This window comes from Panthera onca, chromosome A2 (genome assembly GCF_046562875.1).
Source record: "Panthera onca isolate mPanOnc1 chromosome A2, mPanOnc1 haplotype 2, whole genome shotgun sequence".
In the NCBI taxonomy this organism is placed as follows: domain Eukaryota; kingdom Metazoa; phylum Chordata; class Mammalia; order Carnivora; family Felidae; genus Panthera; species Panthera onca.
Window position 1 is genome coordinate 94,259,670 of NC_138340.1, and position 26,853 is coordinate 94,286,522.

The window sequence follows — 26,853 nt, forward strand, 5'->3', positions numbered from 1 at the left end:
CAGATAAGTTGCTATTTCAACTATGAGGAGACATGGTTATGTGGGATATATAATCTCATGTGGCCAGAATAATTTGTCCCAAATAAAACTGCTGTTTCCTTGTTCATGACTCCTTGTTGCTTACAGGATAACACCTAAAACTCAGGCCGGCACACAAGACCCTTCACGATTGTCCGTTGTCTGCTTTCAGTCTTATCCCAAGCCTCATCCTTCACCCATCCTACTTCCTTCTCCCCTTCTCTCCTCAGATTTCCTGTAGGGAACTACCCATAGTTCTATAAATATGTTAAAATATTTCCTACCTCATTTGTTGTGCCCATGCTGTTCTTTCTGTCTAAACATCCCCCAGCCAACATTATGAGGCTCTAAACATATAACTTGGGAAATATTTAGTGGCTCCTTTTGGCATTATACCATATATATTAAATAATAAACAATTGAAATATATATTCTCTATCCTCATAAGCAGTGAGTAAGAGTATAGAAATGATTATTCATGTATTCATCCAACAAATATTTATTGAGCACCTATTTGCCAGGTACTGTGTTTGGCCCTAGAGATTTAAGAGTAAGCAAGGCAGAGAACTCCCTGCCACCACGAAAAATTTATTTACTTTAGTGGGGATGACAGGAAGATAATAAGCAGAAGTAAAGTGGTCAGGAAGAGGTTTAAGGAATGTGAAGCAAAGCAAGGAAAGGGGAAAAAGACACATGAGGAGAAGTGTTAATGAAGTGGTCAGGGAAGGCATTTTTGAGGGTGACTTTTGAGTGTGGATCTAAAAGAAGGAAGGGAGCGAACTGGGAGAATATCTGGAACAAGAGAGTGCAATGGCTTTGAGATATAGAGGGGCTTCATGCTCTTAAGAAACAAGAACAAGCTTTGGGTGGCTGGAGTACAGAGAACAAGGGGACTGGTGAGAAGGTCAGAAAAGCAGCACCTTGCCAGTCACGGTTCAGGGGTAGCATTTTATTCTAAGTTAGAAACACTTAGGTTTTGAGAGGGACAGTAATACTTTCTAAAACCCTGGTTGTCTGTCTAGACTAGGGCAGGAGGAAGAATACCAGAATAGCAGCATAAAGACAAGTTACGAGGCTGCTGTGATCATCCAGAGATACTTGGTGGCTTAGACTGGGATGGAAGTAGTGGTGGTGCTGAGAAATTGTCACATTTAGAATACGTTCTGAAAATAGCACCAAGAGAACTAGCTGTTGGATTGGGTGTAGGATATCAAAGAGAGCAAAGTGTTGCAGATTTGTGACTAGAGAAATCAAGTTGTATTAATGGTAGGGCCGTTTACTGAGATGTAGGCTATTGGGGTTGGAAGGGTATGAGATCAGGAATTTGGTTTTGGACCTGGTAAGTGTGAGATTCATATTAGATATCCAAAAGGAATTGTCATATAAACAACTGAATATATGAGTCTGGGACAAGGGAGAGGTATGCCTAGAGAGATAATTTGGGGAACTTTTAGTGTATCGATGACATTTAAACCATGACATTTAAGATCCCCTAAGGAGGGAGTAGAGACAGAGATGAAAAGAGATCCAAATCCCAGTCTTGGGACACCTTCATCTTTAGAAGCTGGGAAGAAAAGGAACCTCCAGCAAAGGAGATGTAGAAGCAGAGCCAATGAAGCAGGAAGAAAGTTAGACATGGAGCCCAAGTGAAGAGAGTTTCAGGAAGGAGGAGGTGATCAGTTATGTCAGTTGCTGCTTAAGAGGTTCAGGTGAGGTCTGCTGACCATTGTTGGAGTGGAGAGGACAGAAGCCTGATTAAATTTAAGAATGAAAGTCAGTTTTTGCTTTTGGTGCCTCAGAAAATCATTGCCATGTCTGATGGGTGGCTTTCGTTTTCCAATATAAACATATGTCAAATCATGATGTTGCAAACCTAGAACTACTACAATGTTATATGTCAGTTATACTCAGGTTTTGTTTTTGTTTTTGTTTTTTTAGCAGAATAATGAAAGCAAGGGATGTAGCTGAGCTATTTGGGGTTAACTATTTTTGAAGATTTCTGGCTAATGGGGAACAGAGTAATGAAGCTTATAGCTAGGGGGTGCTGCAGGGTCAAGACAGATTTAAGGTAGATGGTAACTTTGTGAATAATGGTAGTTTCATTCCTCTCCCCTCTTTTTGTGAAACAAGAAGACATACTTTAGCTGAAGCAGTTCTTAGCTCTAATATCTATAGTCCCTATAAACATGAGAAATTTTTCATTGAAAAAGATAGGGCTTATTACATTCTCTATGGTATTAAAATCTTTTTTTAAGGTATCAGATTTTGGTACAGTTACAATGACTTTTTTCTTTTAACTTTTCAGGTGTTAGATGGTGTCTTTGAACTGATATAAAGCTGAACTTCCCTGTGTGAGACCTTTCTATAAACCTACAAGTAATTTCAGAGTAAAAATTTTAAAGAGGACCTGTATGTCTGAAGCAAAATTGATGGCAGTTACAGGATTCCAATTCTTTTAGAATATCTAAATGGAGTTGAAAGAATCAAACATGTTCCCAGTAAAAAGAAGTGTTGGATAGACATGCCGAGTGTTAAAAAAAAAAAAAGTTCTTATATAATACTTGAAGAAAATTAGCTAATACATGGCTACTTGATGCTTGTTCTGATAGGTAAGGTTAGTTTTAGTTAAAATTAATTGTCCTTGCAGTAATTTGCTTACCTTATATTTTCAGTGTGTGGGGGGAATATCTTGGAGAAGGACTCATCTTCAGAGTCCTGTGGTGGTGGTATTTTCACTTGTGCTTGTATCTAACACTAATTACTTTTTGTTACTGTTTATATTTTTTATTTAATTTCATGCTAATTGCAATGATAACACAGTAATGAAGTTTGCCTATAAATTATCTTACCTACTATTAAGATGAATCTTCTTTGTTCTATTACTTTATGCTACTTGCACATAGAAGTAAAATACTTTGATAAATGAGAGAAAGAGAAGGAAGGTGGTGAGTTCTTCTGACTGAGGTTTAGCACATGTGGGTAGACTCTGCTTCTAGATATCATCATAGATTTTAATTTTAATAAGAGAGCAAATTATTTGTGTATGTTTTGAAAGCTGATGCCTCAGAATTTTATTCCTTCTTTGATCAGGTAGAACATTTTGTTTAGTGCAGTCTCAGAATACAGAGTCTTGCTTCCTGATTGGCATCAATTATCTAAAAACACCCCCAATTCTTTTGGAAATGTGTGCCTGCCAATTTAGAGCTGTTTATTTGAAAAGTTGCTTGGTTGCTCCTTGCAAAATTGATTCTTGATGAGTTTTTGTTTTCTAATTTTCTCTTGTCCAGAGTTTCCGGTGGCAGCCAGGTATGAATACATTATGTGGCTGATTTTCCTGTTGGAAAATGTAAAGTTTACCTCTTCTAGCATTTGATATTCACTAAATTTCCCTTGTGTGTCCTGATGGTGGTAAAAATCTCTTGCTATCATTCTAATCTGTTCGTTAAGCCTTGTCTTTGAAGTTTCATTATTTAACCATGGGTTGTCAGTTTTAAGTTGACTCTTAAGCTGCAGCTTTGTAGTTATAATGGAGAAACATGATAGAGAAGGAAGAAAGTCTGGAGGGGGAGGGGAGTGGGGAATGGGGAGTAAGGAGGAGGAATGAGAGTGAGCTAAGCTTTCTCATTAAAACTCATAGAGAACTATATATAGCTCCTTCAACCTTTAGCCAAAGGAAATACCAAGAAAGGCTGTAGGGTAGTACATATTGCTGTTAAAAAAGTAGTTGAATTTAATGGATGGTACAAAAGCACAGTGCAATAGCAATTGCAATAGAAATAGAAATATAGATACTGGAGAAGAATCAATAGGAATTGATGGACATAAAGAGTGACTGAAAAAATGAACATGACAGCCCACAGCTGCTACAGTAGGAATTGCCCAGGCTGATCTGAACCAAGAGAACCCAGACCAGTACCAGACCTCATGCAGAAGTATGAGCCCCAGGAGTGTCTGAGGTGCCTAAAGCCTTAGTGTCTGAACTCTCGTCGGTATGCATTATGCTTATCACTGGGTTATAAAAGCCTTTGTTTTACTGAACGCTGTTCTAATAAGCAGTTTATATACCATTTAGCCTCACAACAACCCTCTAAGGTATTGAATTATTATTTATTCTTCTTCTTATTATTATTATTATTATTCCCATAAGTTAGGTATCTTGCTCAAGTTCTGTACCCAGTTGGGGTTCCTTGAAGTCAGGTGGTCTTCCTAAGGCTGTAGTTACTGTGTGCCCATAGAAGGAACTGGTTGTGTTGGGGTCCTTCAGGAAGTATGAGTTTTGTTTTATGTGAACTTTTATATGAATTGAAGCTTCTTTGAATGGTTAGAAGAAACAGTGACTATATAGGGAATCAGGTGCTGCTGTGGAGGATGGATAAAATCAATTTAATCAGTCTGACCCTTTGTGTTGTGATCAGTAAACCATCAACTTCCCTAAATAAGAATCAAAACTGGGAAGAAGAATGAGAGCTAAGGATGGTCTCCAAGTTGCCCAAGACTAGCTGCTGTAACAATTCTCAAAACTCAATTTTCTGTAAGGAATATAGAAAAAGAGTTTGGTTGTCTGCCTTGTGGGTGACTAGGAAAAAACACATCTTTGAACCAGATGGGCAGGCAGTGTACTTGGAGTCCCTGGAGTCCATCCAAATAATCTTCCGCCAAAGGGGAGAAAAGAACCATTGTTCATGAGGGTTCAAATCATGGAAATTATTCAGCTCTTCTAGGCTGTACTTCTTTGATATTACAGAGGTTCTTTGTTAAATTATCAAATTACATCCAGACAGAGATAACAATTCTGTGCTAAGAGTGATCATAGCTAGTTTTTAGGTATACGTTTTTCCCCTGGACATCTTACCTATTGAATTCTTTGTGACTTTGGTATTCAGAACTTGATTACCTAAAGTGAAAATCTGACAGTTTTGCTTTATCTGTGAGGCTTCCCTCATTCTGAGTTCCTGTAGTATTTTCTTTTATGTCTTCGATAGCAATTATTTCTTGTATTATACTTAATGTGTATAAGTGTCTGTGAGAATAGCAATTGTGTCTCATTCATCTTTATACCACCTATAGTGCTTAATACAAAGCTCAATAAATGGTTGGTAAATGAATAGAACGTGAAAAAAATCATTTGGTAATGAAATGCAGAAAGCATAGTCTACTCTATGTCTTCTTGACACTTTCTTTACATACTCCACAAGTCCCTAGCGTACTTTTGTGACTTTTTCTAAAGTTCCCTTGTTGTTACTTGTTTAATTTTTAATAACTCTCTTTCCTTCATGGCCAGAAAGCCTTTAAAGCCTAGGGTTGGTGTAACGAACTGATTTCCTTTCTGTAATTCCAGTGACATTTCTTTGCTACATATTGGTAATGATATTTACCAGCAGTTTATAAATGGTATGTGCAAGGCCAAATCAGTTTAGTATCATTTATGTATTGTGCCTAAAATTAAATACGTGCTGTCACGGCAGCTTGTATGCCTAGTTAAACCAATTGATCTAAGTATTTAGGCTTTCTACAGGTGCAGATACCTGATTAGTGGGTAATACTCAATACCTTATGGCAGTTATACAACTTCTCCTGTAAGTTATAAGAACAAATTTAAAAATTGAATATATGTGATAATTTAGTACAAGTTTATAGAATTACTAGTTTGTGCAATAGGTATGTGAAGTAGCTTTGTAAAAACAGTTGGCTGCTATTAAACCTGTCCTTTCCTACCATCATATGAGTCATCAACCTTAAATCTCCTTTTCCTGGAGTTTAAAGCAGCATGTCTATTAAGTTTCTTAGCTCTTGCTCCAGCGTTAGTGCTTCACAGTAACTCCCCATCCTTTTGTATGTGTATTTCCACGTGCACAAGTACTCTTCCTTACGAGCAACTGAAAATCAAGTGGAAGTGGTTGGAGGGAAAAACAGGATTTATGGGGAGGATAGTGTGGCAGGACAGAAGCAAGGGCTGAACAGTCACATTTTAGAAAGGTAGGGGCGCCTGAGTGGCTAAGTCAGTTAAGTATCCGACTCTTTGTCTCAGCTCAGGTCTTAATCTCAGGGTCATGAGTTCGAGCTTTGCATTGGGCTCTGCACTGGGCATGAAGGGAGGGAGGGGAGGGTGGGTGATGGGTATGGAGGAGGGCACCTGTTGGGATGAGCACTGGGTGTTGTATGGAAACCAATTTGACAATAAATTTCATTAAAAAAATAAAAATAAAAAATAAATAATAGACAAATAAAAGGAAAAGAAAGAGTCAGGTGGTGGCAGGGACTTCAGTGGTGGGGACCAGGGCTTCCATGTTATCAGTGTTGTCTCTTGCCCTTATTCTCTACTTTTACTACTTGGTAGTTTCAGGATTTCAGTCCATCTTCTCTAGGGCTGGAGACACTGACACTGACTAGTAGTTTCTAAGATGTTGCTTTCTCTGCTTTGCCACCATCAGGAGTAGAGTGGTAGCGTCCAATCACTCTGGTTGGAAGAGTCCCAGGGAACAACGGGCTTAGATTGGGTCCCTGGTCTGGTCCTGGATAGGGCACAGCCCGCCCTAGACTGTAGCGGATGGTGTCGGGTTGGGGGGGCACTCCAGGAACCAGCTTTTTAAAATAATCATTCAAGTAATGCATTCCACAAGGAGTAGCTGAAAGAATTCAAACAGTATTTGAATGCTGCTGTTCTTGGTGTTTTACTGGATCCGAAAAGAATGTAGGAGTGAAAGCATTTCACAACTGTTAATATCCCTGTCTCTTGTACATTTTTTCCTTGAACCTCATCCTCTGTTACACTAGTGAGTTTGGACTGGTTATATGATCATATGACAGTGCTTCCTTAGACAAATGATTACTTTGGTTTGCTTTCAGTTCTTTGAAGGTGATGTGCATGTGGTTTCAAATGGAGAGGGAGGCAAACCATAAGAGACTCTTAAGTACAGAGAGCAAACTGAGGGTTGATGGGGTGGGGAGTTGGGGGGTGGGAAAATGGGTGATGGGCATTAAGGAGGGCACTTGTTGGGAGGAGCACTGGATATTGTATGTTAAGTGATGAATCATGGGTATCTACTTCCGAAGCCACTGTACTATACAGTATATAGTATATACACTGTATATATACTATATATACTGTATATATAAAATAGTATATATGTAAAAGTATATACTATATAGTATATATATAAAAGTATATACTATACTATATAGTATATATACAGTGTATATACTTTAGGTTACCTAACTTGACAATAAATTATATGTTTAAAAAATGTTTAAAAGAAATAAATAAATTTTAAAGCTGGAAAAGAAAACCACAGAATGATCTAAATTATACCAGCATTAGCTTGAAAAGGCAAATAACAAGACATTGGCCAAAGGAAACTTAATTAAATTACATAGGAGCACATATTTTAATTTCAGTCTTGAGTTTCTTCAGTTGGTTATCTTTTCCTTATCATGCTTATTGTTGAATGTACAGCATTGTTATCCATTCTTTTCTATGGCTCTGCTTCCTATTTTATTTTTTAGGGGTATAGAGTGAGACAAAGGAAGAAAGTTATTTAATAAATCCTTCTTATTTTGATATTTACAGTATATACTAGATCAGTGGCAAGGAATTTCTAGATTAAAAAATGTCAAAGATGATTTAAAATTATTTCTGTGTGTCTTTTTGGCAGGCTCAGTTAAAAAGTTTTCTTCCTTTGGGATTTTCCTGATTTTCTGTAAGTAGAATTTTAGAAAGCTGGTCTAAAGTTCCTAAAAGCAATAAAGCTGACATAACCCTGAACTAGAAAACTTTTTCTTCCCTTTTCATAGTTAACATAAAAAACTTAAGTACCTTTTTTTTTTTTAAAGAGAGGCTTCGCTCCTTAAGCAGCTTTTTGATGGTCCTGGATTTGTAGCCTCTTCATACTGGCATCCTGACATCAGGAAGAGAGAAAATCCTCACATCTTTTCTCAATGCTTTTTGCCTTTCTTCTTGCTTCTACCTGAGGATTTTGTGTCTGCCACTGAAATCTTATAATTTAATTCACATTTGTAAGATCATATTAGTGCTACACATCTAGAACTCTCTGATACTGTTCTTCCGTTTATATGGTCATAGTAAGATCACTTTTACACCTGGGTATTCTGCTCCTTTTCACATACTTGGGGCGTGGTAGCACATCAAAACTCTGATTGATTTTGCAAGGGCGAGAGTAGGAAAAACTACACTAGGCCATGTGAATACCTAGGCATTTTATATGTTACTTGAATAAATAATAAATACATAAATATATGTAGGCATGTATATAGAAATCATATTTTTTATATGTGTAGGTATATATATAGAAACCATATTGTTTTAATGCAGATGCAAATCTTATGTGCCAAGGATTAAAACTTTAACTGAGAAGCAAAGACTGAGTTGTAGGCAAGTTGTTATCCAGGGTAATTGAGGATATACAACCAGAAAATACAACATACAGGAAGGAGAAAAATTGTTCCCTAAGAAAGAGTAGACTGAACCCTTGGTTACAAGCAGAACTGTGATCAGACATCAGATTAAAAAAAAAATTTTTTATGTTTATTTATTTTGAGAGAGAGAGAGAGAGAGAGAGAGAGAGAGAGAGAAAGTGTGTGTGTGTGTGTGTGTGTGTGTGTGTGTGTGAGAGCAGGGGATGGGCAGAGAGAGAGGGAGACAGAATCTGAAGCAGGCTCCAGGCTCTGAGGTATCGGCACAGAGCCCGACGTGGGGCTCAAATCCCGGAACTGTGAGATCATGACCTGAGCTGAAGTCGAACACTCAACCAACTGAGCCACCCTGGTGCCCCAGACATCAGATTTTTAAAATAGAGGCAAAAATAAGGCTTGCCTTTTTATTATTGTAATCTGTATCTACCTGTTTCTGTTATTAGACTCATGATAGTCAGCCTTCCGTGCTGCTTTTTAACACACATAATCTAAAGTTTCCCTGCTATAGGTCTCTTTGGGCTTTTAATTTCCAATGTAGATGATGTTCATAACTGAACTTTTTTTCACCTAGACATATTTTCTGCAGTTCATAGTGACCAGCATAGGATTTATCTCTAGCCAAGAAACAAATATGGAATATCTGTTGTCTACAAAAACCAGTGTCAGCACTCTAGAGAAGGCACAGATGAGGATATGGCCTGTGAGTGTGTGTGTGTGTGTGTGTGTGTGTGTGTGTGTATGTGTTAGGGTTATTTCATTTTTATTTTTGCTCTGGATGTGTGGATTTCGAATGGTCTGCCCTGAATTTTATTTTTCCCATAAGCTCTCATATTTTTAGGGTGCAATTTAACAGGATGCAACATTTTTCAGGAACAGATTTATTGCGTTGTGGTAGAATTACCTGTATTTACAAGTAAAATTAGTTCATTTTTTCCCTCCTCCAGAATCACTTAAAGTTGTGTAAATATTAGGAAGAAATTCCTAAAGTTTCCATGAAATGCCATGAATGATGTATGGATATTTTAGATATTTAGAAAGTCTTTTATTTTATATTTTTAATGTTTATTTATTTTTGAGACAGAGCCAGAGCAGGGGAGGGGCAGAAAGAGAGAGGGAGACACAGAATCCAAAGCAGGTTCTAAGCTCTGAGCTGTCAGCACAGAGTCAGATGTGGGGGTTGAACTCATGAACTGTGAGATCGTGACCTGAGCCGGTCAGTCACTTAACCGACTGAGCCACCCAGGTACCCCTAAAAAGTATTTTAAATAAATAACATTTCTCTGAATATATGGAAGTCTAAGCAATGCCTGGCATTAGTAGAGAAGAATTAAGTCATGACATATTCAGAGCTTATTACAAAAATAAGGTTTGGGTTTACTAAAAACCTCATGAACATTTAAAAATCAATCATAACATGAACTTCCACTGTAAAAATTTACAATAGAAAGAAATTGCTAGGGTTACATGGAACTATAATAATTTGAAATTCAACCTCTTTTTTGGGAAATCTCTGTCTTTTCTCAATCACTTTTCATAATGAATTATTTTCTCTTCCTTTAGACTTAAAATTTTATTGAAATTAATTCATAAGATAAACTTATTTTATTAGATTTATATGTATAAAGTAGACTTTTCTCTTTCCCCTTTCCTAATATTTAAAAAGTTTCCTTATTTAATGTTTCTTTTTCCTTTTTTGGTTAAAAATAAGGCTTTTTCAGTTACATCTTTTGTCCACATTCTTTTTTTGGGTTGGGAGACAATCTGTCTTTAAGACTATACTTATGTGAAGGTCAGGCATCTGACAGCCTCTCCTATCTGAGATGGCTCCAGGTAGGTTGATATGAAACAAGAGCTTCTACCCAGGTGAGATGTACCACAGAGCCTATTGTGTACAGCCTGCGGTTGGTGGGTGACTAGACTAGTACTTTTCAACTCAGGAGAAAATTCCTAGTCCTGCTTTTTAGCTGCCTATTGATTAAAACCTCTATTCACAGTGTTCTGGTAAGCCTGTTTAACTAGTTGTCCAAGTGTAGGGATAGTTGAGGAACTGTGGCAAAACTGAGAAGAGTGTGGTAGTGTTAGCAAGAGGTGGCACATTCAGAACCTTAAGAAGGAGAGCCTGATGGCAAAGAGGGAGTGAACCATAAAAATGAAGCAGAGGAATGCACAGATGTCAGGTCTTGAGAGCAAGAGCCAAGGTCCCTGTAGACTCTCTGTTAAACCCTGATGGCTGTCACTAATGTTCATAATTGACCCAATCATCAGTTGAAGATTGGACTGGGTTTGTTATATTTCATTTGAAAAGTCAGGGAAGTGCAAAACATTTTTTAATTTTAAAAAATCACATATAAAGGCAGATAGTTCGAGGGATCAATTTTTGTTTTCCTGCAGAAATGACCTAAACAAATAGATGTCAGATTCTAGCTTTCCGCCCCCCCCCCCCGCATCAGTTTTTGTTTATATTTTTCCTGTATATCCACTGACATGATGTTTTCACAAAAGACTTTTGTAGATAGACCTTTTATTTTAACCTCTATTACTGTTCTTCCACAGTGTGGTTTCACATACATTTCAATGTCCTATAATAAAGATATTCTTAATAGTAGTGGATTGTGAATCCTGTATGACATGAACACAATGATTAATTTCCTGCAGCTTTGCCTTCTAGCCTCTATTTTCACTTCTGCTGTATGGCCAAACTTGTAGAGCAATATACATATGTGAAACTGTATTTTCCCAAAAATTCTTCCCATACATTCCTCAAGGCCCCCCATCCGTTTCCACTCTACGAGAGCCCACAGAATTTGTCTGAACGACTGTCATCAGCAGCAGCTCTTCCTAATATTTATTCAACAGGTACTGAGTGCTCTCCTAAGGGCTAGGGAGGTGCAGAGAGGAAATGAGTACAAGTCCATGCTCTGGAGCCATTTATATGCTAGTGGGGGCAGAAGACAAATAAATAAATGAGACAGTGGAACAAAAACAGTGCAGGGTGATGGTGAGGGAGGAGCAATGACAGAAGGGGAAAGCCAGGGAAGGCCTCTGAGGAGATTACTGAAAACCAACTGAGTAATGAGAGGGAGTCAGCCAGGATTATCTGAGGAAGAACATTCTAGGTAGTGAGAGCAGCACAGATTCCTGAGGAATCACCTTCAAGGAAAAGAAAAAAATTATCCATTGTGGCTGAAACATAGAGTAGTGAACGCTGAGGGTACCCTGCCCAGATCTGCTTGGTCAGTGGGTACCCAGGTGAAACAGAAGCCCTTCCTGTCCAGGCCTCAGTCAGTGATGACCAGTCCAGAGTCACACAAGTCCAGCCGTCTTGCTTCAGGTGGGACTAACGTTGGCTGTGGTTGTTTCCTCTGACACCACACTTCCTTGCTTTCTCCCATCCTGCCTGTCCGACTCCTCACTCCTTTTCTCTGAGCTTGTCCTCAGTAAATTAGGTGAACAATAATCCTGGCTCAGTTCTATTTCTAGGAGACCCTAACCAAAGACACATAACTGAGCTTTTGACCATTTTTTTCTTGGCTCCATACCCTTATGTAGTTGCCCACTAAACATGTCCACTTGGATGTTCCAAAGGTACCTAAAACTCAACATGTAAAAATTGAAATCGTGATAATTTTCCCTCCTCCTCAAGCTTTTGTTCTTTCTGTATCCATTTCTTTAGTTTATGATTCCACCTTTCACCTAATTGTACTAAGAATTCAGGGCCATGCTGGATATTCCTTTTCCATTAGACCTCCTGTCCAGTCATGCAACAAGTAATGCATAGTGAATGTCTCTCACCTCCTTTGTCTTTCCACCTCCATTTTTATTGCTTTGGTTCAGGACCTTGACTGAACTATTGTCTTAGTCTTCCGAGTAGCCTCCCCTGTACCCCTCTAGACCGTTCAATACTATTACCCAGTTGTAAAATGAAAAATCCCATCTAGCTGCTATTCTGTTTATAGTCCTTTAGCGCCTTCCTGTTGGATTAAATGGCAACTTCTTGTAAGATAAGATCCCCAACTTCTCAGCATGGCATACAGGTCTGTCATGCTGTGGTATTGCTCCATCTTTCCCTCAGCCTTCACAGCTGCCATCACTATACTTACTGCTTGGTGGTTTCCTTGGACAGCTTCCAGTTTCAGGCCCTGATCCTTTTGTCCTGTCCTGCTGTTCCTTAGTGCCTGGACAGTGCCTAGAAGACTGAGCTTCATGCTGCCTCCTCAGTGAAGTCTTCTCTGAGCCACCCTTATTTGTACCCAGCTGAGTCCTCTCAAAACACACATTTCAGTATATTATAATCACTTGTTTTATTTTTAACCACTCACTGGGTTCTTTGAATGCAGAGAAAACATGGCTGTTCACATTGCTGTGTGTATCAGCATATGTTTATTGAGTGAATACATGAAAAAATAAAGGAGAAACTTTATTGTGTTAAGTTTGTTCGTTCTTATACAGGATAGCTTCATGAACATGAACATTATAAATGCCCTTAGCTGCCAACTCTATAGGAAAAAAGCTATAGGCACTGCTTAGACCAAGTGACTGAAGATAACACTTCTAATATGGATATTTTTCAGGGAGTAATGGGGGAAGGGGATAGATTATCTAAGCCCTAAAATATGGAGTTGGTAAATTTATTAATTATTTTAAATATTTATTTAGTATTTTCTAGATGGCTAGCATTGTGTTATATGCCGTTGGGCAATAAAAAAAAGGAGCAGTTGATAGAGTTTGTTCCTCAAGGACCTTAAAATGGGGGGAAATGTGAACAAGAGTTTTGAGAAAGCATATGATTAGCTCTTAAATGATTTAAAGAAGAAGTGCTGTTGGTTCTGAAGAAGGAGAGTCTTTGTGGGCTGGAGGGTAGAGCAATCACAAACAAAACCTCAGATTCTTGAAATATTTATTGGAATGAAGTCCCTTCTGCAGAAATGATGCTCATGTAACTCAGTGGTTTTCAGATAGCAAGGAGGTAGCTTTCTCTCTTGGCTTTGTTGAAAAAGGAGGTTCATAATAGTTGTGTTTGAAGAACTTTTTGTGAGATTTTTGAATGAGCTTTTGTGTTGCAGAAAAAAAGTAAAGTTCAGTATGTTCACAGTGTTATTCAAAAGGATAAAGAGGAAGATGGCTTGTAAATGGGGGTTGTGGGAAATGATTTCTTTAAATCAATTAGGGTGTGAGAGGAAAACGCTTTTCCCCAAGATCTCTGACTGTAAGTGCACCCAGTCTTGTGGGCTGTGAGAATATGGCCTACTCACCATTGACACAGCAGTTTCCTCCTCTGTACTTTAATCTCTTAATTAAGTAAATATCTGTGAGGTCAGATTTCACACTTGACTTTTAAAATTTCTTGCCTAAAGTATATCTCAGTTGTATCTTTGTGTCTTACCTAATTTATATAACCGTTTTGTAATTCTATTTTCTGAGGCTAGAAGTTCTTTCAACAAAGACGGATTGTAGATCAACCTCAATCCTGTAGGGGTCGCTATAAGAGTAGCATTCTGTCATTCTTCCTTGCCACCCAGCACCCAGCACTGTGTGGTATGACTTGACACAATTAACCTAAGGATTGTGAGATCTGGTTTGTGTTGGCATTTTACTTTTGAGAGTGGTATAAGCTCTAACCCTTCTAACCAAGAATTCTGTAGGCACATAACTATGTATTTTATCACTTTGGGTTTGTAAGTGCTACACCTGTGCATTTTTAACCTCATTTATTTGGTGCATGGTTATTTTAGATTTTTCATTATGCTCCATTTGCATATGAAAAATATATACACATAGACACATTAAACTATTTTAGTGGCTTTTTCAGTACGAATGATGGTAGCCTTCATTGGCCTTCTATAGGACCTCAGATTATTGTTTAATAGGATTGTCACTCAGGATACTTACTGGCTTCCTCCAATGCTTTTAAAAAATTGAATTGAGTATGATGAGGTACATCCCCTTGATTAAATGTTTTTCCTCCTATGCAATCACCATTAGCTGTTTGGCTCCCATTCTGTATTTGTTTGAAGCATCCCTGCATTGCAAATCAATATCTTTCTGAAGAGACAGTGTGTTGTGAATTGCCTGGACAGCATATGCACGGTTACTTTGGCTGCAATGCTGCTGCAGAGCCTGGTTACTCTGCCTTCCTGGGAACTCCACAGGCAAGTCCATCGTGTTTGGAGAAAAAAAAAACACAACTAGGTTTTTTGGGAAAAATGAACTGTTAAAAGCTATTGATACTGAAATGTTAGCATGTCCTTTGTATACTTCTTAACTATTTTTGGTCTTATTCCACTGAGATTAGCTTCTCTTAGGTGATTTCTGTTGTGTGTGTGTGTGTGTGTGTGTGTGTGTGTGTGTGTGTGTGTGGTTTTTTTCTTTTCTTTTTTCTTTTTTTTTTTTTTTTTTGCTTTTGCTTCCCCCTTTCTTGGTTGTAGTACGGCCGTACCATTTCAGCTTGCTAGTGCAGAAAGATGTGAATTCAGTTGCTGTGTGAGCCTGGCCTGGTGCAAACACATTGCTAGAGACATGTTAAAGAGTTCCAGGTGAATCCAGCCTGAGAGAGACAACAGCAGAACGGTAAGACGGAGCATGCTTAAAATTAGAGCAGGGGTTTTAATTTGGAGCATCTCGGCGAGTCTGAATCCTGACTCACTCATTTACAACTTGAAAAGGATTCATTTTATGCATGTCATTTTACTCACCCCCTTCTATTTAACCGCCAGAAACATCACAGATTGATCAAGGGGGTATTTAAATTAGGGATCTGACAGGAGGTTACTCATGGAGAGTCTCTTGAGGCTCCCAAGGCTACTGCTTGTAGTTTGTAAACACCGGTAGCAGTGATAAGATGAGGGAAAGGTTTAGCGTCTGTGCTTCTTTGCCATAGCTGAGTGTTATTTCTTCTGAAACTCGTCTTATTTATTACAGCTTAAAGAGATCTTACAGATTGTTTTGCCTGGCTTTGCTTGGCTGAATGCCCTCTGATTCAAGCCAGTGAAGGACGGGAGACCACTTCTTTCATTTGGGTAAACTGATGTCCATGAATTTGTTGGATAGGATCTGAGTGGAATAAGCATCTCTAATATATTAGGGATAGGGGGTTTCCTCCTTGCTCATTCCACCCCCTTCCCTTCTGGAGCACAGAAATGTACCTGCTTTAAGTCTGTGCTGCCTGGCAGAGGTCAGTGTGCTGGTATTTTGCATCATTACACCTGTAGTGGTTATGCTTTCATGTACGGAAGCGATAATCCTTCATACAGTTCTGCTTGAAGTGCTGGCTTTAATAGTAGACCGCTGGCATTTTGGATGCTAATGCAGAACCCCTGCATGCATGAAGGACTAGGACAGCAGGCAGGCGACTCCAAAATGATGCTTACCTGCTTATGATGAAGATAACAGTTGAGAGACAGAAATGTAAACCTTGATATCTACAGGGGTTGAATTTCTATTTCCTTTGTTAATTGGCACACAGTATTGGGGGTGGGGGACAGTTGAAGTTGAAGAACATGTTTTTATAATATTGTTCAATGTGAGACTACTACCTTACAGGGTTCTGGTGAATTTATTAGGATCCATATCCTATATAGGTGCTGAATGCTAAGGGGGTCAGCATTTGATTTTTTTTGCTTTAAAAATATTCCACTTATGTATACTTTAACTCAGCAAATCATGTAAAATGTAAATGATGTAAATAGTGAATATCAGTTGAGAAAATCATCAGTAACTTGCTGTAGCATGCTGGCCATAAGCCAGTTGTATATAATTTTGTGACATTAGTATTTTTAAGAAAGAACACCTGATTACTTGATAGACAAGTGAGAGAAATTTTTTTTTTTTTTTTTTTTTTTTTTTTTTTTTTTTTTTTTTTTTTTGGTAGGGGGCGGGCAACTAGGAGCCTTAAATATCCTTCTACGTTTACTCAACTATTGATTGTAAAGGTGGAGCGTTGCTTTCTGGAAGTGAATGTTTGGATTTCTTCCAAAGATAATTTAAGTTTTCTTGTATTTTAACTATTTATTACTTTCTAAAAAGTCAATGTGGACTATAAGCTGTTCTTTTCCATACTTCAGTTGTTCTTTTCCTAAAAAAAACTTTTCTTCTGTTCAGATGATGTGCTCTGTGTTTGTTGTTATTGTTGTTTTTCTGAGAGTGATATGTTCTAGCTGTTTATATTTTTACCTTTACTTTGTATAAGCCATGAGGTTTGTTTTTTCACCCTATTACGAAGAAATTGTATTTGTAAAAAGTAAGTAATTTTTAAAAAGGGGAAGGGAGGGCTGTTAAATAACATTGATTTTACAATCATGTACTTTTTAATTCTTCATTCTGCAAACATTTATTAGCCATCTACTATGTATAAAACATTGTAAGACCTGCTGTGAGGAAGTACCAATGAAGTGATACTCTCCCTTCCCTGAGGGAGATTAGATAGAGTGGCATTAGTATTTTTCTCTGGAATATGCTTTTTATTCTTTCTCATGAATAAGTAAATTTGATGCTTTTTGAATATTATATTTTCTCCTTAGGAGACTCCTTCTATTTTCTTTTAATCACTTATTTATTAAACAAACATTTATGGAGAGTCTACTGTGTGACAGTATAGCTACTCTGTCACGTGAATAAAAAATATCTAGTGCCTGTCCTCATGGAACTTACCATGTACTCTTTTTAAAAATATTTCAAGGAGAAATTTTAGAGCAGGTTTTTTTTTTTTCATTTTTGATTATGGTATAAAATGCACATAACACAAAACTTATCTTTTTAACCATTTTCAAGTGTACAATTCATTGGCAATAAGTACTTTCACAATGTTTTCCTACCATCACTGCTATCCATTTCCAGAACTTTTTCTATCATCCCATACAGAAAAACTCTGTACCCATTAAATAGTAACTCCCTATTTTCTCTCCCTCCATCCCTGGTATTCTCTAGCCTATTTTCTGTGTCTATGAATTTGCCTATTCTACATACCTCATCAAGTTGAATCGTATAGTACTTATCCTTTTATGTTTGGTTGATTTCACTTAGCATACTTTCAGGGTTTGTCTGTGTTGTAGCCTGTGCCAGAATTTCATTACTTTTTAATATATGCTTTTTTACATGGGAAACACCAGAATTCCCTACCCCTGATATGATTTCACTACAGCAAGTTTCCATTGGGCACCATAGTAGGTACTTTAGGTATACTAAAACTAAAAGCCTATGGGGAGGAGCAAGGAATGAAGAATAGAAATGCACTGAAGGTATGATCTATGTAATACTGAGGGTATTACATTTGGATTCTTTACTTGGCCTGGTAATTGATCATGGTAATTGGGCTACTTAGATTTTCATGTCAGTTCTTTGGTGATAGAGAACAACAGACAGCTGATATATTCAATGGAAGGCTGGACTGTGGCTTTTGCCATTATTGACATTCAGATTTCACCCACTCTGCTTCATTTCCCTTATTCTATCTGATCATGTTGAGGTCCTCTTATAGAATTGGAAGACTCTTAGAATTGGAAGGTTCTTCAGCAAGTGTGTTGTCTAATTGGCTCATCACCATTCATTCAACCAATGGGAAAGTGAGACTTTACTCATTTTCCTGATACGTACTGCAAGCCTTCTTTCAGTGGACACTCCATCTAAAAACATGTGTCTTCTGAGTTGGGCAGAGAGGGATAGGAGAGAGTGTAAACTTTTTGCCATATTCAGCAGTTTTCCATTGGATAGGGTAAACCTGGTTTTATCAATGTAGCATTCTCTTTCTCAGATTTCTCCCTGATACTGCTTATCTTAAATCCAGATGGGTTGTTTTTGTTTGTTTGTTTGTTTGATAAAGAATCCTTTTTAGAAAACAAGTTAAGGCTCCCAGAGCTATCCATTTATCTGCCATCAACTGATTTGATGATTCATAAATTAGATAAATTAGATCAGTGGTTTATGTCCATGCCTTTAACATACTATTCAGGAAACACAAACGTATATGGGAGAGGAAGATTCAATATGGCAATGTCTAATGCCTAAGTTATTCCATCTTTCCCATCAGCCTGTCCTTTTTAATGATCTTAATGCTTTCGCCCCCTAACTACCTTGCTGTTCAGCCTTGACTTTTGATGTGAGGCTGATTCAGAATCAGTGTAGTTAAAGGCATGTTAAGTTTGGGTGGTGGTGGTAGAAATAGTGAGAGATGAGGGGAGAATGGGTCAGAAAGCCTTAAACCACAGAGCACCTATTCTACTCAGCTTTAAAAGTACATTCTTTTGCACCAGGAAAAGGGAGAAAGAGAAAAGTGTTACAGACAAGGTCTGTTCTTTATTTATTTCTCTCAAAATGCAAATCCCAGGGAACATGTAAGGAAGACAACCCAGTGGTCAAGAGGTTGGGCTTTGTAGTCAGAGTCTTGGAATAAATCTCATTTCCAGTGCTTACTCTCTTCATGGTATTGGACATGCTACTTAATTCTTGTGTGCCTCAATTTACTCATCTGTAAAATTGGAATAGTAATCATACCTCATGGGTTGGTTGTAGAGATTTAGGAACTACTTATAAAGCATCTTTCATAGTAGCTGTCATATAATAAGAGCTCAATAATAACCCTCATCATTATCATTGTCATCTAGAAATCCTTAATTGCCATCTCTCTTTTCAATCAACTTGCATTTATCTTGCCCAAGATCCTTTTCCAGTTCGTTTGATTATTGAGCATATTTGGCAATTCTTAGTGTTCTTATGTTTGAGTGGATAAAAAGAAGATTTATCCATTGATCATCTGGTAGGTTTTTTAGAAAGGTATATGTTCCATAAACTTCCTCTTCCGCCTAACTGAGATAAGTTTGCCCCTGTGGCTTACTCCTAAGCTAAATGAGGTCTAGGGGCGCCTGGGTGGCGTAGTCGGTTAAGCGTCCGACTTCAGCCAGGTCAAGATCTCGCGGTCCGTGAGTTCGAGCCCCGCGTCAGGCTCTGGGCTGATGGCTCGGAGCCTGGAGCCTGTTTCCGATTCTGTGTCTCCCTCTCTCTCTGCCCCTCCCCTGTTCATGCTCTGTCTCTCTCTGTCCCAAAAATAAATAAAAAACGTTGAAAAAAAAAATTAAAAAATAAATAAATAAATAAATAAATGAGGTCTAGCTAGAATACAAAGAGGACAGTGGCATGTTTCTGGAAGCATTAGTGCTTATTTTTAGGTGGCAGCCAAGCAGCAGGATATGTGTATCCAACTAGTCTGTTCTATTCACCTTCACTCTCTCTGTTCGGAGTCACTATTGACTTTTGTCAGTCATAGGAAAGATTTACAGAACCGGTTGTCATGAAATCAGTTAGGACTTTATTATTAATGGATTGCTGTCAGATTTATTATTGCTGAAATTTTAACTCTTTACAATAGATGGACCACTTGTTAAAGCTGCATTGAAAGATACTTCCATTTTCTCCCCAAAGGTTCATTGTTCCCTGTGTTTCTCTTCATAAGCTCTGTGTGGTTAGTGACCCACATATGATTCTCTGAAAATCTGAGGCGCTTCAAAAGTCAATCCTATATTGAGTGATGCCCTATATTTTTCTGAATTCTTTGGTCAGGTTTGCATCGCAGTTTATTTTATTAGAATAAAAACATTAAACTTTTAAACTTTATAACATCACTCTTGACATGAGTCACTAAATTATTATTAAAGCATTAATAATCTAAATTTTATTAAAAAGATGGGTATCGTAGGTGAGGAGATAGAAGTTGTACTTATTTATATAGCCATCTGTTTTAGAGTAAAAAGATAGTACACAATTTTATTTTTCCTCCAGGGAAGGAATTTAAAAATATTTATAATCTTTATTTTTAAACGCTGTTCATATGGTTACCAGGGGAAAGAAATTCAGGCCCTAATGGATCAGTCAGCACCTCCAGTAGTGTGTTTTTTCAGTTTCCATTTTTAATGTTATTATGCCTTCTGGATGCTTTATCTTACATGAGGGACAGAATAGCGAGCTACAGATATTTGAAAGGTATACATATAAAGGAAGAACCAGCCTGGCTTAGTACAAAGAAGCTATGGATGGTGCAATGAAAGTCAGAAGAGAAACAAAACAGAATTCAGAAAATACCTGAGACTATCATGTGCACAATGAGACAAATGACAGTTTCTCTGGTCCTCATGATATGAAACAAACAAACAAATCCAAAAAACCCTCAAACAGTGAGCGTATGTATATAGGTGGAAAGCATCCTGGACCATGTTAATCATTTCAGACAACTGTGAATCTGAGTTCAGCCTGATCTGTTTTCTGATTATTAGTACTTCTGCCATGGTAGATATTTTTAAATTGCTGTAGGTAATATTACTCCTTCTTGCCAGGTAATCTCATAACTCTGCATGATGTGGGGTCCTTTGAAAACACATTCTGGTTTCCCTTTCTGAGGTTAGGACCCAGGACAAACCAGAATAAGAAGAAAAGCTATATTTAAACCTGTACATTCTATGAGAGAGGGGGAAAAAGGTCCCTATTTGCAGACCAGACTTTTTCTTTTCTAGAATAAGAGCTGTAAGGGAATAGTGTCTTGATGAAGACACTAATTAGCCATGCGTTGTGAGCCACTTTGTGTAGCTTGATTCTTCTGTTTTGTCGAGAATGGGTATTCTAATTCCTCACTGCAGCTGTGGGAATTTTGTAGGTTGGAATAGGCTTTTGCTTTGCGGAATCTCAACAAAGCCACTCCCTTACTGCGTTATGGGGATTCTCATATCATGTGCCCCCTTTCTGAGCCCTCTGGCTATAAATGGGAGAGGGTAGATATTAGGTAATATTGATATCAATTCTAATATTTCACCTCCCAATGTATTCATTTGGCCATATGATATGAATGCTATGTTTTTTTCCATGATGGAATTTTAACCAGCTTATAATTATGAATGTCACATGACAGTCAGAAAATTCACATATCCAGCGTGCCTGGGTGGCTCAGTTGGTTAAGCTTCCGACTCTTGATTTCAGCTCAGGTCATGATCTCATCATTCATGAGATCAAATCCTGTATCAGTCTCTGTGCTGACATCGTGGAGCCTGCTTGGGATTCTCTCTCTCCCTCCCCCGTTCATGCTCCCTCTCAAAATAAATAAATAGACATTAAAAAAAAAAAAAAAAAAAGAAAATTCACATACCTTTTTTTTTTCCTCCTCTTGACCCTTTTGGAATATTTAGTATGTTTTTAGTGGAAACAGTGACACCCAAACTTCTGCAGAATTGCTGTGCCCTTCTGCTTGTGAATAGGAGTTCATGTCCCTTGTCCAATCTGAGGTAGGACGTGTTTAGTATTTCATATAGGCAAAGGGCTGGTCTTTTTTTTCCTCCCAGGGGAGGACCTTTAGGCTATGTGGTACTCTTTGCAAATGTTAGGTTCCTTTAAAAATTTTGTTTCTGTTTTTTAAAGCTACCAAATAAACTTTGGTAAATAAAGAGCAAAGTAATATTCTGGGTTCAAATCTCCTTAGAATAATTTTGTGGCAATGTTTTTTCATAGATATGGTAGCCAGTGGCAAAACAGTGCTTCTGTATTAGAAATACGTAAATTCACAAATTTCTACACAGGAGGTGACGTTAAGTATGCTGTTGTGACCCATGTATATTCTTTATTCTATGCTTATTGCTTACTCTGATCCCATTGCTTTAAAAAGATTTTTTTTACATTTATTTATTTTTGAGAGACAGAGAGAGGCAGAACACAAGTGGAGGAGGGGCAGAGAGAGAATGAGACACAGAATCTGAAGCAGGCTCCAGACTCTGAGCTGTCAGCACAGAGCCTGATGCAGGGCTCGAACTCACAAACCGTAAGATCATGACCTGAGCCGAAGTCAGACGCTAAAATGACTGAGCCACCCACGTGCCCCTGATCCCATTACTTTAAAAAATTTTATAAATAAGTTGGGTATACCTTATTGGACAATTTTATTTTAGAGTTCAAATTTATATTAAAGGATTAGCTGAAATTGCCACGATCTTTTGCGGGAAGTTTGAGTAAAAATCTTACACAAGGAATATTGAAATGATTATCACTTGTGGTACTGAGAGTTTGAAACAAATTTAGCTTCTAAAACTCCTGACCTCTCTCACAATCTCAATCTCTTATTTGGCCATACCAGCAGAATCTATCATTTTATGGTTTAGAGCACTGCACCTCAAACTTTTTACATACACACCAATCCCCTGGGGATTTTGTTAAAACACAGGTTCTGACTCAGTAGGACTTAAGGGGGGTGGGCTGAGATCCCAGGCATTGCCAGTGCTGCTGGTCCACTGCAGAATATTAGACAATATTCCAGATAAAATCCTGATTCCCAAAGGTAGCTACATTCCAAAAAACCTATCTATATAGGCCACAGCCAACAATCAAGAGGGCATTTTTGTCCTTACTGTGTGTGTTCACACAGTTCATTAAACTTTATGTTAAATCCATCATTATGGTTTGGATGAAATCAAGAACCTGGAAGTTAGTAAATAAAAGCATCTATCTTTGCAAACCTGTAAGCAGACTGTATCATGTGTATCTAAGTCAGGAATATAATTATAACAGAAGGGAAAGCAACTAACAAATTATTTTAGTAATATATATTAAAGGTTAAGGTGCTGAGAAGACCACGTGAATATTTCATGATAAAACTAGCAAAACAATTATCAAGCCTCTTGGTGGTAAGCCTTGAAGCCCAGTAAGGGTCATAACAAAACTATAGTCACTGAAGTGACATAAAGGAATGTAGTGTCTTCAAGAATCGTCCATTCAACTGTGTCCGTTAGCCAGTGGATTCAGGATTTAAATGAAATTAGGTCAGACCCCAAAGAAGTCAGTAGAAAAATAAGCATTTTTAAATTAAATCACAGTAATAGACATTGAATTCTGGTGAGTAGGAACAACTGGTGAAAGCCTTTTCATTGACTGGAAGAGATCTAGGCTCAGAAGGTGCCTCATTGTTATGTAGGTAGGACTAATTTTTTAACTGGCCTATGTTTAGTTAAAGGGGACAGCTCATAGTAAGGAAAACATTCCATCTTTGAGTAAATATTAACAGAATACCCATTTCATGCCATCTTTTGGGCTTTGGGGAGCCCAATATTTAAAGGAAAGGAAGATAACGATTTCTGTGTTCAAGGTGTTTACAGTCTGGTCACAGAAATATAATGAACACATAATAGAGCAAAACAAAGACCTCCTCCCATCCCAGCAGAATAAACCGAACACATGAAAATAAGTTACACAGTGGTTTATATGAAAGCATGTAAAACAGCATATATTTAAGTGACAGATTATGAAGTACAATCTAAAGATGACGATGTTCTTTTGTGTGGGCATTTTTGGTTGTGTCAGTGACATAAGGACGCGACTGGCATTTAGTAGACAGAGCGAGGGTTGCCAAACATCCTACCATGTGACCTGCTGCATCATGCTGCTTGCAAATAATTTGTCAGCCAAAGGCCCCGGATGCCATCACTGAGAAACAATGCCAGGATTTTGAAGTGAAGGGAGACCCACAGAGACTGGAGAGATCAGGAGAAGTGTTCGTGGTGTGAACCTGGCTGCCTGCTTGCTAAACCTAAAATCTTAAGGGAAATGGAACATAAAAGGAAGCACAAAGAAGTGAATTTATGTGTCTGGCCTAGTTGATCTATTTAAAATCATTTTCAGCTATAAACTGCTGCCTAGAGTTTATAATAGAACAGTCAAGTTTTAGAAGGTATTAAGAGCTATTTACGCCAGCTGTATCATTTTACAGACGAGAAGACTGAGATTCAGAGAGTTTAAGCGACTTAATCTAAGTCGCTATGTGACTTATGTGGGCAGCAGGCTTGCCTGTATGTTTGCTAATGTTCTGAAGGTGATTTTAGGCAAGAGCTTGGTTCCAATAAAACATAGCTGTATGTAAAAATACACTCATGCATATATCCCTTTATGTACATATAGGTAACCCATCCCATATCTTCATGTAACCACACTGCCACCTTTACACACACACACACACACACACACACACACACACACACACATGGACATGCACACATGTGAGAAAAAGATGGCCACAGTCAAAGAGAGTGAACATACTTGTAGATATTGCAAGTTAGGTTAGAGATGAAGGCAGCTGTCAAGGGTTATGATGCCAGTAGCATTAGAAATTCTTCCTACTCACCTCACTAGCTCCCCGCCCACCAGAATACCTTGCCCACCTATGCCTCCATAGCTGAAATTCCTTTTAAAAGGGAATGAAGCTTTTTATTCTATAATGCTTAAAGTTTAAGTAATTCTGGGAGAGGTTATATTTTGGTTTAAGTGTTCAAAAACTTGTAGATGACTGATGATAGCTTTTTTTTTTTTAATTATTCTTGGGAGATTTTGAGAGGAGACAGGGAATAGGAGAAGCCCATCAGACTCTCACAGGGTAGTGGATGAGGGGGTAAACAAATATAAGAGGTTGTTTTAGTATCAAGATTTTTGCCTATTTATATTTGCCAGTTTTGTATTGGACCTGTCATGGATGTTTCTATCATGAGTGTCAAAAGACCATGACCTATTTTATTGCCTGATGCATAATACAGTATTTGCTGTGGGTTAGCTTGGAGTCCTTTAAACCAGTTCTTACCCTAATGTCTGTCTTCATGAAGAGTGTGTGGTGAAGAAGTGGACAAGATCACACCATGAACTGAGTAAAATACCGATCACCAGAAAATGGTTGATTCAAAGGGACAATTTTCAGCCTGAATGAATTCACTTGAAATGAATGCCAACCTTAACTGAATTAAGTTGTGCTCTTTCAGATCCACTGCTGTGAGTTTGGTAGACAGTTGTCTGGATTTTACATAGCTCCAAGCTAAAATCATAGGTCAAACTGTGACTTTTGGAGCCTCCAACACTATTTTAATTTCTGACCATTTTTACTGAGTTTTGAGTCTGACAGCTTATGTTCAAACCCCTGTTAATGACATGTGAACTAAAATAATTGATTCCAATGAACACCCAAATTTGTGGATACATCTCTAACCTTGTTTGAATTCCAGGTTCTATTGAATTTACTGGAAAAAAATAAAAGAACAGAAGTTTATTTGGGTATTTGTGATGATTTCTTCTTTTTTCTCTATCTACTACTACCTTGAAATGTCCCTGCTTATGTAAATTTTGTCACTTTAGTTTTCTCATCAACAAGACCAAGGAACAAAAATGCAGTCATAGAGAAGACAAAGCCTTATTCCTGTTAATATTGGAATGTCTGTTATTTCCAGGCAGTACTGATAACACAACTATTTCCTGTGATGGGCCTTGGGAATGGATACCAAAGGTGTCTTCTTGTGGCCCTGTGAATTGAGAAAACCACTCTTAATTTATGTAAAACTGTTACTTTCCCTGAATTAGCCAAAAACCTTTGCTAGACCCTTCAATTGGAGATTTGAAGGTAAAGGTGCTCTAGGGCTATAAAATAAATAGAAAACACAGTCTTTGCCAATTGGAGAAGATGGTCAAGTTGTTGAGGTTAAAGTATCACAAAAAGAATAATTATAATCCAGGGTATGTAAAATATTGGAGCAAACTAAATGGTGAGTGGGATCTAATCAACAGGAGCGTCTGAGCAAAGGTAATTTTTGAGAAGAGCCTTCTTTAAATGAAGAAGAATTGACATATAATTTTGTATTAGTTTTAGGTGAATAACATAGTGATTTGATATGTATATATACAATGAAATGGTCACCACAATAATTTTAGTCACCATCTGTCACCATACAAAGTTGCTACAATATTATTGACTATATTCCCTATGCTGTACATCCCCATGTCTTATTTTATAATTAAAAGATTGTACCTCTTAATTCCCTTTACCTAGTTTGTCCATCCCCCTACCTGCTTCCTTTCTGGCAACCATCTGTTTGTCTTTTGTATCTGTGAATCTGTTTCTATTTCATTTGTTCCTTTGTTTTGTTTTTTAGATCCCACATATAAGTGAAAACAGACGGTGTTTGTCTTTCCCTGTCTGACTTATTCCACTTAGCATAATACCCTCTAGATTGACTCATATTGTTGCAGATAGCCAGATTTCCTTCTTTTGTATGGCTGAATAATATTCCATGATATTTATATACTTACACTATATATAAAACACCCTCTTTATCCACTCATCTACTGAAGGAGATTTAGGTTGTTTATGTCTCTTGGCTATTGTAAATAATGCTTTGATATATATGGTGTGCATATGTCTTTTTAGACTAGTGTTTTTGTTTTCTTTGGATAAATACCTGGAAGTGGCCTTGCTGGATCATATGGTATTTATAGTTTTAATTTTCTGAGTAATCTCTAAACTGTATTCCACAATGGCTTCAACAAATTAACATTCCCACCAGCAGTGGACAAGAGTTCCCTTTTCTACACATTCTCACCAACACTTGTTATTTCTTGTCTTTTGGATAATAGCCA

At 37.7% G+C, this 26,853-nt stretch overlaps 1 protein-coding gene across 6 annotated transcripts in view; it reads left to right on the forward strand.

Annotated features, from left to right (window-relative positions):
- CDK14 (cyclin dependent kinase 14) overlaps window positions 1-26,853 on the forward strand; it is a 614,333-nt gene that overhangs the window by 123,383 nt on the left and 464,097 nt on the right. The window contains exons 1-2 of one of the 6 annotated variants that reach the window (XM_060633847.3): window positions 14,888-15,015; window positions 15,367-15,464. The exons of 4 other annotated variants lie outside the window; for them this stretch is intronic. The gene's annotated coding sequence lies outside the window, so the exon portion shown is untranslated. Of the gene's footprint in view, window positions 1-14,882; window positions 15,016-15,366; window positions 15,465-26,853 lie in introns of those variants that run through there. One more of the 6 variants, XM_060633846.3, reaches the window with a different exon arrangement.